Raw genomic sequence first — 14644 nt, 5'->3', positions numbered from 1 at the left:
GTTGTCAGTGTTGTTTTGAAACACCCAGTATAGTCTTGATGTTGAAAAATAATCTCTTCAAGGACGCTTACAAACTAACAAAAAATCATACAATGTATCTAACTTGAAAGAATACATTAATAATAATACAAGTAAATTAATTTTTTAATTTGTTTAATAATATTTTCGTACACAATTAATTTTATTTTGCTCAAACCAAAGCTTTCCATCTTTAGTAAGCATAATGGTCGATCTCCATATATTAGCAAAAGTAGCTTAAATTGTATCTAAGTTAAACGCGTAGTTTAATTCTATTTTCCAGGCCAGTGAACAATTTCAGACATAGTCTTTTTTACTAAACTTCAGTCCCTCAGAGGATGTTTTTTTCAGCTAAATTAATAATCATAATAAAAAAAACTGTATTGCTTGCCTTCGGGAATGAAACGGGTGTATACTTTAATCTCTAATATATCTGGTATAGTTGTGTTCGATCTAAGGGATTAGCTGGTGCCCTAGGGATGCAGGTGGCATTTATCCATTATTGCCTATAGGTACGTACGGAACATTTGAAAGGCACAAAACCGCTGCAAATTCCATAATGCCGCAGGATTTCATGGGAGAACAAAGCACATCCAATATGCGTTTCATAATCTTACAAAGTGTTCCAACATATATAATATCTGGGAAGCCATTTTGTACTGTTGCTAGGAGCCTATTTTATATTATTATGTATTCTTTTTATTCTTGTTACCTCTCTCTCTCTCTTTCTCTTTCTCTCCTTCCTCAGCTATCTGTACCTCCTCCATTTTAAAAAGGAAATTAAAAGAAATCTAAAAGACTCAATTTGCCTTTGAGAATACAATTTCCTTGTTAGAAATAAATTGCTTTTGTTACTTATTATGGAAAAGCAGTACCGCGCCATTTTATTTTCTGATATTTCCACTGCGTTACACGTAACAGACACTCGTCTGCAAGATTCTTAGCGGATAACGACACAATAAAATGTCCGAAGATGATAAATATATTAATCGATACATACATATCACTGAACTAAGCAAAACAATGTGTGAACCAGTGGCGGATCTAGAAGGTAAAAACTGGGGGGTGGGGCAGCCAGAACCCAGACAATTAGGTATATGATGAACTTACAATAGACTTTCAAAAACATATAAATAATAGCTTATATTACTTTTGTCACCCAAAAAACTGGGGAGGGCTAGGCCCTCCGGCCCCAGACTAGATCCGCCACTGTTGTGGACTTGTAAAGTCTCACTCGTTGTTTTCGAGAAAGTAAGATTTTTTTTCGTGAGCCTAAAAATTTAACTTGTACGACAACCACGCCACCTGGTACGATGAAATTGCAACTGAACTCCAGCCTCATCAAGGTTTCCTTTTTTTTTTTTATCAGATACCGGTAAAGTTCAAAACATATGAAACTTTCACGTACAAGATGGCGCTAGTGTTCCCGAATCTCATGGTATATTATTCTCATCGGGACGCATATATTTAAATCCCGCTGTACCCTAGCCATAGAAGCTAAATATACGATTCTGATTGGCTGGAGTTATCCGTTTCTCGCCACGTAGCATACATATAGCACAAATCAAACAACTCAGTCCTCATGAGCGAGTATGCTAGCGAGCAGGCTATTAAAGAGTAGGTTCAAACTAGTGGTGGGCACAAAAACCCATTTTCCGGTTTCCGGGTTTTAGAAAAATGAAAGTTGATTTTCGAAAATTGTAAAAAAAACCGGTTCAGTTTTCACCGAAACCGCTTATCAGTTTTCTCCAAAATCGGTTCGGTTTTTCACCGGAACCGGTTCGGTTTTCTCCAAAACCGGTTCTTGTTTTCTCCAAAACCAGTTTCAGTTTTTTCCTAAACTGGTTCTATTTCTGACCAGAATAGTGCTTCGTTGTTCTCCGGAAACCGATTCCGTTTCCACAGAAATAAATTTTGTGTTTTTTCCAAAACAGTTTTCACCAAAAACCAGTTTCCGTGAAAATCAAACCGGTGAAAGAACCAAACCGGCTTGAGAGAAAACCGAAACCGATTTCAATGAAAAACTTAACCTGTTTTGGAGAAAACCGAAATGTCGGTTTTTCGGATTTGGGTTTTTCGACAAAAAAAAACAGTTTCCGGTTTTTATAAAAATCTGTTTTGCCCATCCCGAGTTCAAACCCAGCTCAGGAGTATTTTTATTTTTAAAAAATTTCCATAACGCTTTTATTATTAAAATAAGATGAAAATTGTACTTATTTGCCCCTGTACGTAATATATAAAGAATAAATTGTGCTTTTTCCACCATTTACCTAGAGATTTCTGATAACCCTTATAAACAATGACGTTATACACCAACAGAAGAATAAGAAGCGAGGGGTTGTAGGAGGAAGTAAGGAGTTAGAGAGGTGGAAGGGAGGGAGGTACCAGGAGGAGGAAAGGTAGGCATATGCGTTTTTACCTTCCCTTGGAGTATAGTTAAATTTATGTGTAAGTTGAATCATCCGGTCGTGACGTAATATCACGTGGTAATTAGTCCACTTTGCACAGACAATTTTATTGATACAAAAACTAATTTATACTATATTACGAAACATAACTGAGCTAGCGTCAGCGAGAGAAGGGGGTTAAAAGCTCAGGTGCGACACTACATCACACTCAGGTTGTGCAACCCGCTGCCTTGTGACCAAGTTAAAACCGGTTGGCTAGGGTAGCGCGTGAAAAAAATATATATCCCAACGGGACAGGTCTAATGCCGTATGTCAGTTGTCAGTTGAAGGTAGTAAATGAACAAAAGCTGGTTAAATTCTTAGACCGAGACGTAAGGTATTGCATCGTGAAGACGATTGAACTTTTCACAAAGCTAAGCTACGTTTTACAATCTTATTTTGATCAAAGCACAAATGCGGCCCAATCCCGTGAAGAAATTTTGAGCTGTTTATGGACAAGATACGTTATCAAAACCAACAGGCTAAAAAAGGAAGTCGTTCAGGCACTTTCGTTGTGGAAATTTCAATGTTCAAAACGCTCCTCGCAGTGCGCGATCAGTCACAGAAAATGTGAATGTTATTCTGGTAAAAATCGAGTGGGAGTAAGCGGTTGTGACATCTCCAAACACCTAAACGTGCATCACCAAACAATGTTGAAGCATTTGGAAACAGTTGGTTACTAGAAGAAGCTAGACGTTTGTGTGCTACATGAGCTGACTCACAAATACTATTTACTTCATCGATTTACCATTTCCGTATCTCTATTGAAACGTAACGAACTCGAGACATATCTGAAGCGGTTACTCACGAGTGATGGAAACCATCTACGGTAATGATGTGCGTAAACGTTTGTGTTCGAGGTGAGGAGAAGCTTCACAGTATTTGACAAAGTCCACACTGATAAACAGGAAGGTCATGCTGTAAGTTTAACGGGCGACGATGTGAGTAAACGTTTGTGTTCGAGGTGAGGAGAAGCTTCACAGTATCTGGCAAAGCCCACACTGATAATAAGGAAGGTCATGCTGTAAGTTTAACGGGACTGGAAGGGCTTCGTCAATCACGAGTTGCTACCGACAGGCAGAGCGATAGATTGTGAACAATTAATGCACCTAGCAATTCAAAAGGAAAGGTTGGAGCTGGTCAAGAGCCGGTTACCACCCTGATAACACCACAACACTTATATCTTTAACGACCGTCAGAGATTGACAGAACTCAACTGGGAGATTTACTGTATCCACCATATAGCCCAGACCTCGCAACGTCACACTTCCGTCTGTTTTAGTCTCTGCAGAACTTCCTGAATGGTGTTAAGTGAGTATCAAAAGAGATCTGTGCAATCCATAAATATCACGATTGTTGACCGGAAATTACGCAAGTTCTATTGCGACCGGTTTATGGTCTTACCGGAAAAGTGTCAGTAGGTTATCCCACAAAATGATGAATATGTGGTTTAGTAATGTTATTTTCAAATCACGTATTCTCAGTTTTGACTTACAAGTGCTCAATGTTGTTTAGACAAGCTGTTATTATAACAACACATCTAAAAAATTTCAGACCTGTTTACTAAATTTTCATCAAATTTAATATTCCCGTCGGCTCACGTGGTTAGGATCCCAAATTATGCTGTAAGTTCATGTCTTATATAGCCTTGCTGCTGAACAGGACTCCAAACTCAAAATCCAATTCATTCCTAGGATTTAATGTCAAATGTGGCGTTAATATCTACTTTGTACGTTTCTACAAGCAGACAGTAAAATGGTCGACTTTTGACTAAATTGAGAAAGTGCAGCAAGGAGCTAATAATGAATATCTATATAAGAAGGGATTGACACCGCAAGATAACCACGCTCTCATGGTTACTACATTAACTTATTGTGACCCTTCTTATACCACAATGAAGAAATGTGCAACAGCGTTTATACAGGGAGAAGAAGGAATGAAGATTATCCACCTACGAGGAAGGAATGTTGAAGTATTATCCTAAAAAAGATTGATGAAATTCATGAGTGTCACAAATAATCGCTGATTGACTATCAAGCAGATTGCTGAGACTTTAGACTTGCCAACTGGGGGCCTTATGCAGAATTGTTATGAAGTTTGATTAACGCCATACTACGGGGTTCACTAACGGATGGTTATCAAAATTATATTCAGAGTCTCTGATTAGGACGTAGTATTTGATGAAATTAATCAAATGTGACTAATTAATCTAGAGCAGAGACTAATCTTTTACTTACAGTTTAGCGTGCGACACAACATTTCGTATGTTGTATTTCATATATTTTCATTTTTACAGACTACGCATGCGCTCATCTAGTTTTCCGTAGTTGCCACATTTATTTTTCTCACCCGATGCATTGGGGTTATATAAGTTAATCATACCCAAATAATCATTTTAGTTGTACTCAAAGTAGACTGAATACCAAAACATGCACCTTCCTTAGTAAAGAGTGAGTATAATAACTAGCTTGTCTGAGACCAACCCTCGATTAAAGAATTCTCTCTGAATACCGCCCTGGAAGTTTTGGCAGTATTATCAGTCAAAATCTTGGAATGAGAAGACTTTCAACTTTTAATATCTTCCCAAAGCATAATCAGTTGCAACATTTCAAGGGACTATCTTCAACGTTTCCGAACAATTCTAAAGACGTTTCTGACTTCGATTTATAACGGCAAATAAGGCATGAGTATATTATTACCAACCTGTGTCAAAACATAAAAGATAAATTCCAAGCAGTGTAAACACCCATCGTCCCCATCTTGAAAGAATACCAAATCAGTGTTCTCACAAGCAAACGTTCTCAGATACAGCCTAAAGATTTGGTCATACAGTAAATCTGTAGTCTTTCTTTTCTTATATAAAAAAAAGAATTCAGTTCAATAATTTTTCCAGGACAATACTACTTGAACGTATTGACCAAGTAGAGCCAAACCCCTCCCTAAACTTAGGGACCCCCCAACAAAAATTTCTGTGTGCACACCTATGTACAAGAAATTTCTCTGAGAGAACATGGATGCTTTCTCTAAGGAAAATAAATGTTTCTTTAATCTTATGTCACTATTTGATTGTCCATTATAACTCCACCACACTGTTTACAATGTTCCATCAAACTTTATCAAGACCTCAAGCATATGGAGCGTTCAAAGCACAAGAAATGCTTGCGTTCAAAGCCCAACAACAAAAGTTGTAAGAAAAATAGACATAAATCTTGTACGCTTCGTTTGAAATACATGGAAAAGTGAACACTGATGTTCACATTATAATTTACAATACCTAGCCATGAATATTTTAAGGGTTGAAAGAAGTTTCAGGTAGAAATCTTAAATACAAAAATACAGGACTTAACCATTTGTGCACTGAAATACGAAATATGTCCAAAATGACCAAAAATAGACTTGAATTCTATGTGCACTGAAAGGAGCTTCACGTACAGATCTTACGTACGAAATATGTCAAAAATGACCAAAAATGGACTTGAATCCTTTGTGTAATGAAAGGAGCTAGAGGAACAAATCTTAAATACTACATACGTCCAAAATGACTAAAAAGTGGACTTGAGTCATTTGTGAACTAAAAGGAGCATCAGGCAAAGATCTTAAATACGAAATATATCCAAAATGACAAAAATACAGGACTTGAATTCTATGTGCACTGAAAGAAGCTTCAAGTACAGATCTTACGTACGAAATATGTCCAAAATGACTAAAAAGAGGACTTGAATCCTTTGTGAACAAAAGGGAGCGTCAGGCAGAGATCTTAAATACGAAATATATTCAAAATGACAAAAAATACCGGAGTTGAATCCTTTGTGCACTGAAAGGGACTTCAGGTAGAGATCTTAAATACAAAATATGTCCAAAATGACCAAAAATGGACTTAAATCCTTTGTGTAATGAAAGGAGCTAGAGGAACAGAACTTAAATACTAAATATGTCCAAATTAACTAAAAAGTGGACTTGAGTCATTTGTGAACTAAACGGAGCGTCAGGCAGAAATCTTAAATACGAAATATATCCAAAATGACAAAAAAATACCGGAGTTGAATCCTTTGTGCATTGAAAGGGACTTCAGGTAGAGATCTTAAATACGAAATATGTCCAAAATGACCAAAAATGGACTTAAATCCTTTGTGCATTGAAAGGATCTTTAGGTAAAGATCTTAAATACGAAATATGTCGAAAATGACAAAAAAATGGACTTGAATCCTTTGTGCACTGAAATGGTCCTCAGGTAGAGATTATAAATACGAAATATTCCAAAATTGCCAAAAGTGGGCTTGAATTCTTTTGTGCACTAAAAGGAGCTTCAGGTAAAGATCTCAAACACGAAATATGTCCAAAATGACAAGAAATGGACTTCAGTCCTTTGTGAACTGAAAGCTCCGTATTACTGTTTGCCAATAACATTAAAATAGTCAAATGGAATTATATTTAAAAGTATCCGTAAGAATTTCCGGATATGGGCGCATATTGGTATAACTACATTATAGTAATCTCAATTTGACAGCCACTAGAATCCACTAAGTGATATATAGGGATGTTCAAAATTTTACACCTCACGTGCAACTGCCCTAAATGGCCACACGTAACCAGCATTTCTTGCATATAACTATGATGTAATGTTCCACTTTAGCTGTAGATTTTACCTTTGATGGGGATCGTAATCAGATTTCTGTTCATGACCAGAGATGCCGTCAATAAAATGTCATCGAGAGAGATGCTAAAAATCTAAATGTCAGGAGACTTAGCAAGTCCGGGCACAAGACGTATGTCGAATAAATCGAGCTTAACCTTTGAACATTCATTGATGCAACTGTTGTGTTAAGGCTTTAAACCTGAACAGCTAATTAAGCCAGGAAGATAATTTTGGTATCAATGTCTTCCTGAAGGACGTAACTTTCCACCGATATGCATTTTATGTATGTAATTGATACAACAGTTTAGGTGGAAGACAGAGTTCGCTTTTTTTTATCAGTTGTTTTTTGGGAGGAGGCATTCACCCACTTAGGGATACAGTCATAAAAATTGGTATGTGAAGCAATGAAATCGTCCACTACATGGTAATGTCTTGTATGTTAACTTGTTGTTTATATGGGGGAGAAGACGGGCAAAGTTATCCAAATTTTTGAGTTTCGGTTTTTTTATGTAAATTATATTTATTTTCAGGACAGTTCCACATAACATAAAATATCTCTTCACTGAATCACTCTGCACAGGTGTTACCTTGTTGGACTCTGTGTCCCATTAGCTTTATAACGATGTATCAATCATGGCTCTGCAATAATTAGGGGCTCACCAGGGTTGGCAACGCGAAGGTGTGCAATAGACCTTCGAAAATAATATACAGGGCGTTTTTTGTAGGAATTTCGTTCCTGTATTAAATACCATTTTTTACATTATTGGCACAAGTATGTTGCCTACACTTCATCATCATTTTGTCAGTGTAGGGGGACTGCAAGGGCTGACAGGGATCTCCAAAATTTACTTTATTATATATATATATATATATATATATATATATATATATATATATATATATATATATATATATATATATATATGTGTGTGTGTGTGTGTGTGTGTGTGTGTGTGTGTGTCTTTGTTTCTTCTTTTCTTCTTCTACGAATAGAGCAGGCAAATGTTACCTCTTTGTAATCTGCGATTCATAATGTTTCCAACGATGTATTAATTATGTTTGTAATAATTAGGGATGTTGCCAGGGCCCCGAACCTGAGAATCTACGATTTTGTTCAAATCCTTGACGATCGTAGAAAGGTGAATTGTAATGCTCAATTAACAAATTAATAATCAGTAATAACAAGTTACTTTCGTTTCACATTTTAAAATTACAGTAAACTAATCAAACTATAGCAATTTGATATTGAAACCCGAAATATTTAAATGTATTTCCGGTTTCGAAGAAGAGATAAACACAGAAATTGAATCTCTTCCTCTCACAATGAATGCAAATCAAAACCCATTTTTCAGTATGTCTTATCGACTTTGCTCTACAGACAGACAGACGGGCGAATGGACACAGTTGTTCCAAAGTTTTTCATATATAACGTAATAACTAATTCTATGGCCTATGGAACCCGGAGGTTCAATGCCGCGTTCACGAAAGCTCTCCAGTGACTTCTATTCTTAACTAATTGGATCCACTTTCTGCTTTGTATTCCTCTTTCTGCGAGATCCATCTTAATATTGTCCTCCTATCTGCGCCTAGGTCTTCCTAATGATCGTTTTCCGATTGGTCTTCGAGTCAAGACTTTGAAAGCATTTCTATTTTCTTCCATTCTGGCTACATGGCCTGCCCACCTAAGCCTCCTAGACCCATGACCCTAATAAGGTTTGGTAAACCGTGTAAATTACGTAATTCCTCGTTATGAAGTTTCCGCCATTCCCCATTCTCGTTCCTCTTGGGTCCGAATACTCTTCTCAGGATCCTCTTCTCAAATGTTCTTCCCTCAGAGTAAGCGACCACGTTTCGCAACCATACAGAACAACAGGTATGATTATCGTTTTATATATTTTAAGTTTCAAATTCCTCGACAGAATTCGCGACAACGAGAGATTTTGAACTGAATAGTAACACGAATTTCCTGCTTTCAGTCTACATTTGGTCTTGAAATAGCAATTCTCACTCTTACTGTTATTTTACTAGTAATGATCGATCATGTTGTCAATGATCTCTTGTAATTACGCAAAATAGTACCATACTCGTGTACCTTCTTTTAATTAATTTCCAAGTAAAACCAGTTAACAAGGAGAAGGTAAAAATATATAATACCCTAATGATTCAGCGTTTGTCACTCTGGACAGCTTCTTGTTAACTGGGTTGCATAGCATCAAGGGGAATTAATACAGAAGGTAGGAAACGCAAAATCCAATACATTCCTTTGGACCAAGTTGTTTTGAGGGAACATGATAGGATTATGCAACTTAAATGTCCTTATACTCAAGTCTTATACGAAAGACGCACCCAGCCGGGATTTTTTTCACCCTTTAATTGAAGACAAGAATAATGTCGTCTAAAGTACATTTCTTTTTTATTGTGAATCTTAGCTCCAGAAAGCTCTTCAGGAAACTACAGAGTTGTTGAGCGAAGTTGTATAATTACCTATAATCTTCAATTATTGTAGATTGTTAAGTTCTTCTCCTAATTGGAATCCAAACATTCAAGTCTATTGTTCTCTACATTTAATTATCGCTCTTCGATCTTCATCTGATAATTCCATAAAGCGTAACTTCTATGGTAGTGGGTAATCTTTGTATGTTTTAAATCAACAACAAAACTTTTTTCCTTGTTTTGTTTTGTAGTAATCATTATCTGACGAGGAAATAGTACGAAATAAACAAAATTACATCTCTATAATTGACGGAAGTACGACAATTATTTAAATCCTCATCGCTTGTCTATGACTTGTTTGATTCATGTGGTCCGAGGCTCGATTCCCGTTGGGAGAACATTGAACACATTACGATGGTTCGGTTTTTACCTCAAACCAGTGGTTCCAAATAAATGTATCTCGACAACTGGTGTGTCACGTAATTCCATAGGGCAGTAGTTCTCAAAATGAGGTCCGCTAACCCCTGGTGGTCTGCGGAACATAACTAGGGGGTCCGCGACGCCTAGAAATTGGAATATGTTGTATAATAATAAAATGGAACTCACAGCTGCTAAGCAAGAATTATTTTTTTTAACTTACTAAAAATAAAACAGTTAGAAATTATACCTACATTTGTAAATTAAAATGTTTTCCTACTTTACTAAATTTCTACCCTGTGAGTACGAAGAGTTGTCTAAAAAGGCATTGCAACATTTGATACCTTTCCCTACCACTTACTTAGTGTGAATAGATCTTTTCTGCTCTTTGCAGTATTAAAACCTTAAATCGAAATCGTCTTAATATGGAATCGGACCTAAGATTGATGGTAACAAAATTTATTCCAGATTTCTATGGAATTATTGACAAACAAAAAGAATTTAATCCCTTACATTAGTGACCTCACATTTGAGAACAATGTTTATCAAGTGGATTTCCTTTAAACAAAAATATTGATTGTCATTCTTGAAAGTTACTAATTTTCAATTGAAATTTCGTTCACATGGTGGTGCCCGAAGAAAATTTTCTAGGGGAAGCCATCTTCATGGTTGGTATATTATGTCTGGTATTTCTGGTATTTAATACAGGGTGTTTAAAAACAACACCGACAACGTTTGATTCCTGACACCAAGATAAGACAAAAAGTATAGACCAACCTGGGTGCATAAATGCTTCCTTTCGGACGTATAGGCTGCCGAAAACATGAAAAAATACATGAACTTTAAAGGTTCATAGCTCCAAAACTATGGGACCTACTGTAGTCGGGTCAGAACTTAGCTTAGGAACTAATATATGTGCTATCGAAAAATACACGTTTTAGAATCTTAAGGTACTTACGAAGAAATTTCTATAGAGTGAGTTTGACTACGGGTGTATAATTTGAAGTACTCTCTATCTCTATAAAAAATTGTTGCGGAAGTACCACATTTTCCTGAAATTTATTTATTCATTTTTCATGTTTTCAGCAGCCTATAACTCCGGAAGGAAGCATTTGTGCACCCGGTATGGTCTATACTTTTTGTCTTATCTTGGTGTCAGGAATCACCTAACAAACGTTGTCGATGTTGTTTTGAAACACTCTGTATAGGTAGGTGATTTGCTATATTACGTATACATTTTCGTGAGTCAGTGGGGGCGCCCATGCTAGAAAAAAGCATGAATCTTTAGAATAAATTACTTTTTGTATTATTTATCTTGATCCTTTTCTTGCAGTGGTAATTCTAATCAGTATATTTTTAAAAACCACGTGAAATTTATTCCAAGGGGGTCCACAGATCACTTTCCAAATGAACAGGGGGTCTGTGTTATCGGAAAGTTCCAGAATCACTGTCATAGGGTGTATAGCGAAATTTTAAAATTCACAAAATATTGGCGTATTTAAACTCCATTTGAAACAACGTGCCCGTTTCGACAGCTGATTTACTCTGCTTTTTTCCACCCTGTGCATGATTATAACAGTCAGGCAAGAAGAACTGTTTCTATGGCAACAGCACTATCAGCCAATTATAGTGGCTCATTTCTCTCATGCTCCAATGGTAAGCATTCTACCCTTTCCGCACGTTGCCAATTTGAATACAAACAAATGCACATTGTTTTAGTCGAATGTCAATTCGAGTAGTGGACCTGCTGGTTACTGAAAGAATTATTTTTGGTTCTCTTTTGTACCATTTAATTTTATAAAACTGGCATTTACTTGCAATGAATGATTTCGTGTTTCAACACCATACGCAAAAGCTGGCAACACAGCATTGAGCACTACGTGCGCGCAGCAAGCTGTCAGAAAGGACAAGTCGTATTAATTGCAGTATAATAATTACTTAATACTAATTTTGTGACAAATTGTACCACTCAATTCCTCCAGTGGCACAACAATGCTGATTATTATATAGAATCATTACTTTATAGCAACTTAAAGTATTACACCATTATAAATTATACTATTGTTAATAAAAAAATCAAGTAAGCATGTTGTGAAGTCATGTGAATCGTCTCTCAAGAAAGGTTGGATACCACTTCCTTAAGATATAAGTATACGTCTCTCACATTCTTAGTGCCAAAAAGAAGCTAAAATTTGACTAACTAAACTAACAAACTAACAAAACTAATGGCTAACTAACCAAACAACCTACCTAAAGTAACTACAACAATCAACTAATTAAGCTAAACTAACAAACTGACTAACTAACTAAACAACCTAGCTAAACTAACTATAATAACTAACTAATTAAACTAAAGCTAACACACTAACTAAACTAACTGACTAACTAACTAAATAACCTAGCTAAAACTAACTAATTAAGGTAAACTAACAAATTAACTGATTAACTAACTAAACTAACTATAATAACTAACTAATTAGATTAAACTAACAAACTAACTAAACTAACTGACTAAAAATATAAACAACCTAGCTAAACTAACTATAATATCTAACTAAGAACCTAAGCTAACACACTAACTAAACTAACTGACTAACTAACTAAACAACCTAGCTAAACTACTATAATAATTAACTAATAACCGAAGCTAATATACTAGCTAAATTAACTGACTAAAGAACTAAACAGCCTAGCAAACTTAACTATAATAACTAACTAACTAAGCTAAACTAACAAGCTAACTAAGCTACAGGACTAACTAACTAATGAACCTAGCTAAACTAACTATAATAACAAACTAAGCTAAATTAACAAACTAACTAAACAACCTAACTAACCAACTATAATAACAACTAACTAAGCTAAACTAACAGACTAACTAAACAACCTACTAAATGAACTATAATAACTAACTGAGCTAAACTAACAAACTAACTAAACAATCTAACTAAACCAACTATAATAAAAACTAACTAAGCTAAACTAACAAATTAACTAAACAACCTAGCTAAACTAGTAACTAACTAAGCTAAACTGACTAAACTAACTGACTAACTAACTAAACAGCCTAGCTAAACTAACTATAGCAACTAATTAATTAAGCTAAACCAAGAAACTAACTAATCAACCTAGCTAAACTAACTATAATAACTGTGGTAAAGGACTTACTTCCGGTTCGTAGGATTCCTGGTTCAATTCTCGGCGAAGTAAGTTTATGGTGGACAACATCGTGTCCGTGGGTTTTCTCGTAGTACTCTTGTTTTCTGCAGCACATTCTCATTCCACCATTTCTTTCATCATCATTCACCTGCCTCAATCATCTGTCTCCTATAGCTTAACGGGCATAATCGTGAGACGTTAGACTGAAAGAGTTTGTATGTAGTTCAATATTGAAACCAGAAGTTTTTATGGATTTCTACTACTTCTACGTTTCGTAGGCAGATAAGAGGAAGAGGAAATCTGTTCTTGGGACAGTGGCGGATCTAGGCCGGGGGGAGGGTTAGTCACCCCCAGTTTTTTGAACGACAAAAATAATTTAACCTATTTATATTTTTATTTTTGAAATTTTGTAGTAAACATGATATACCTACCATAGTCTGGGTTCTGACAGCCCCCCTCCCCGTTTTCTTATCTTCTAGATCCGCCTCTCTCTTAAAATAGTGAAGCCATTGCAGAAAGCCTTATCTCGGTATCTATTGCAGTTTACCATCTATGGTAAAGAACGTTAAAACCGGAAATGGTTGATTTCTACCATTTCCTCTTTGATTAAACGAGTAAGAAAGGAGAGGAAAACTATTTTGGTGATGACGAATCAATTTCTGAAAACCGGTTCTCACTATCTTTTATACTTTTCCCTCTGTTACCGGTTGACAGACAGACGTATCCGTCCTAGGTATTATACTTTAGGTACCGGTACTTACACATAATATAGCTTGCACATTTAAAATCACTTCTTTTTTGTCCTTATTAAGATCTTTATATCATCTGTTGGCAACTTCTGATTGAAACAAGTGTCTAAAAAGACAACGCAACGAATAAGGGATGGAAGATTGTGAGAGACATATTTTTTTTTATTTTTCTTCAATGAAAAATCGATGATATTTCTTTCTGGTGGTGAGTCTGTGTCTCGGATAATGATCCCTCTTTGGAAGGTATTAATGGAGTCGATGCTAATGGCGTATTTGTCGACAGGAAGCCATCAGTGAAGGCCAGAAGTACTTCGCGGCCAGTGGTCAAACACCACAACGCTTCCAACACGGAAATACATGAACGACAAGAAAAACATAGAATGAGAGAACAAAACACAAGTTTTTTTATCCTTTAATAAAAAAAAAAAAACTCTTTTGTGTTGTTACTTGGAAAGTGTACGCATAGGGGAAAAAAGAAAATCATGATCTATTACCTTCTCTAAAAACCTTTTTCATTTTTCTCCTTTGTATGGTACTTTTATTGGAGTTTTATCTAAATAATCGCGACTATTACGTATTACACGGTATAACGAGTAACTAAAAAAACATGTTAATACATGGAAACAAAACAAATACACAGTACGTCGAAAAAATAACGGAACTTCTTTTAAAATTAAACAAAACGAATTAGATATTTTACCAAGTGTAGTTCTTTTTATTCAAATTACATTCTTTCCGCATCAATACACTGTTGAGAACGTTCAACCAATTCTACCATAAAGTTC

This window comes from Thermobia domestica, chromosome 16, assembly GCF_964235325.1.
Source record: "Thermobia domestica chromosome 16, izTheDome1.hap1.1, whole genome shotgun sequence".
In the NCBI taxonomy this organism is placed as follows: Eukaryota; Metazoa; Arthropoda; class Insecta; order Zygentoma; family Lepismatidae; genus Thermobia; species Thermobia domestica.
This window is presented reverse-complemented; position numbering follows the sequence as displayed.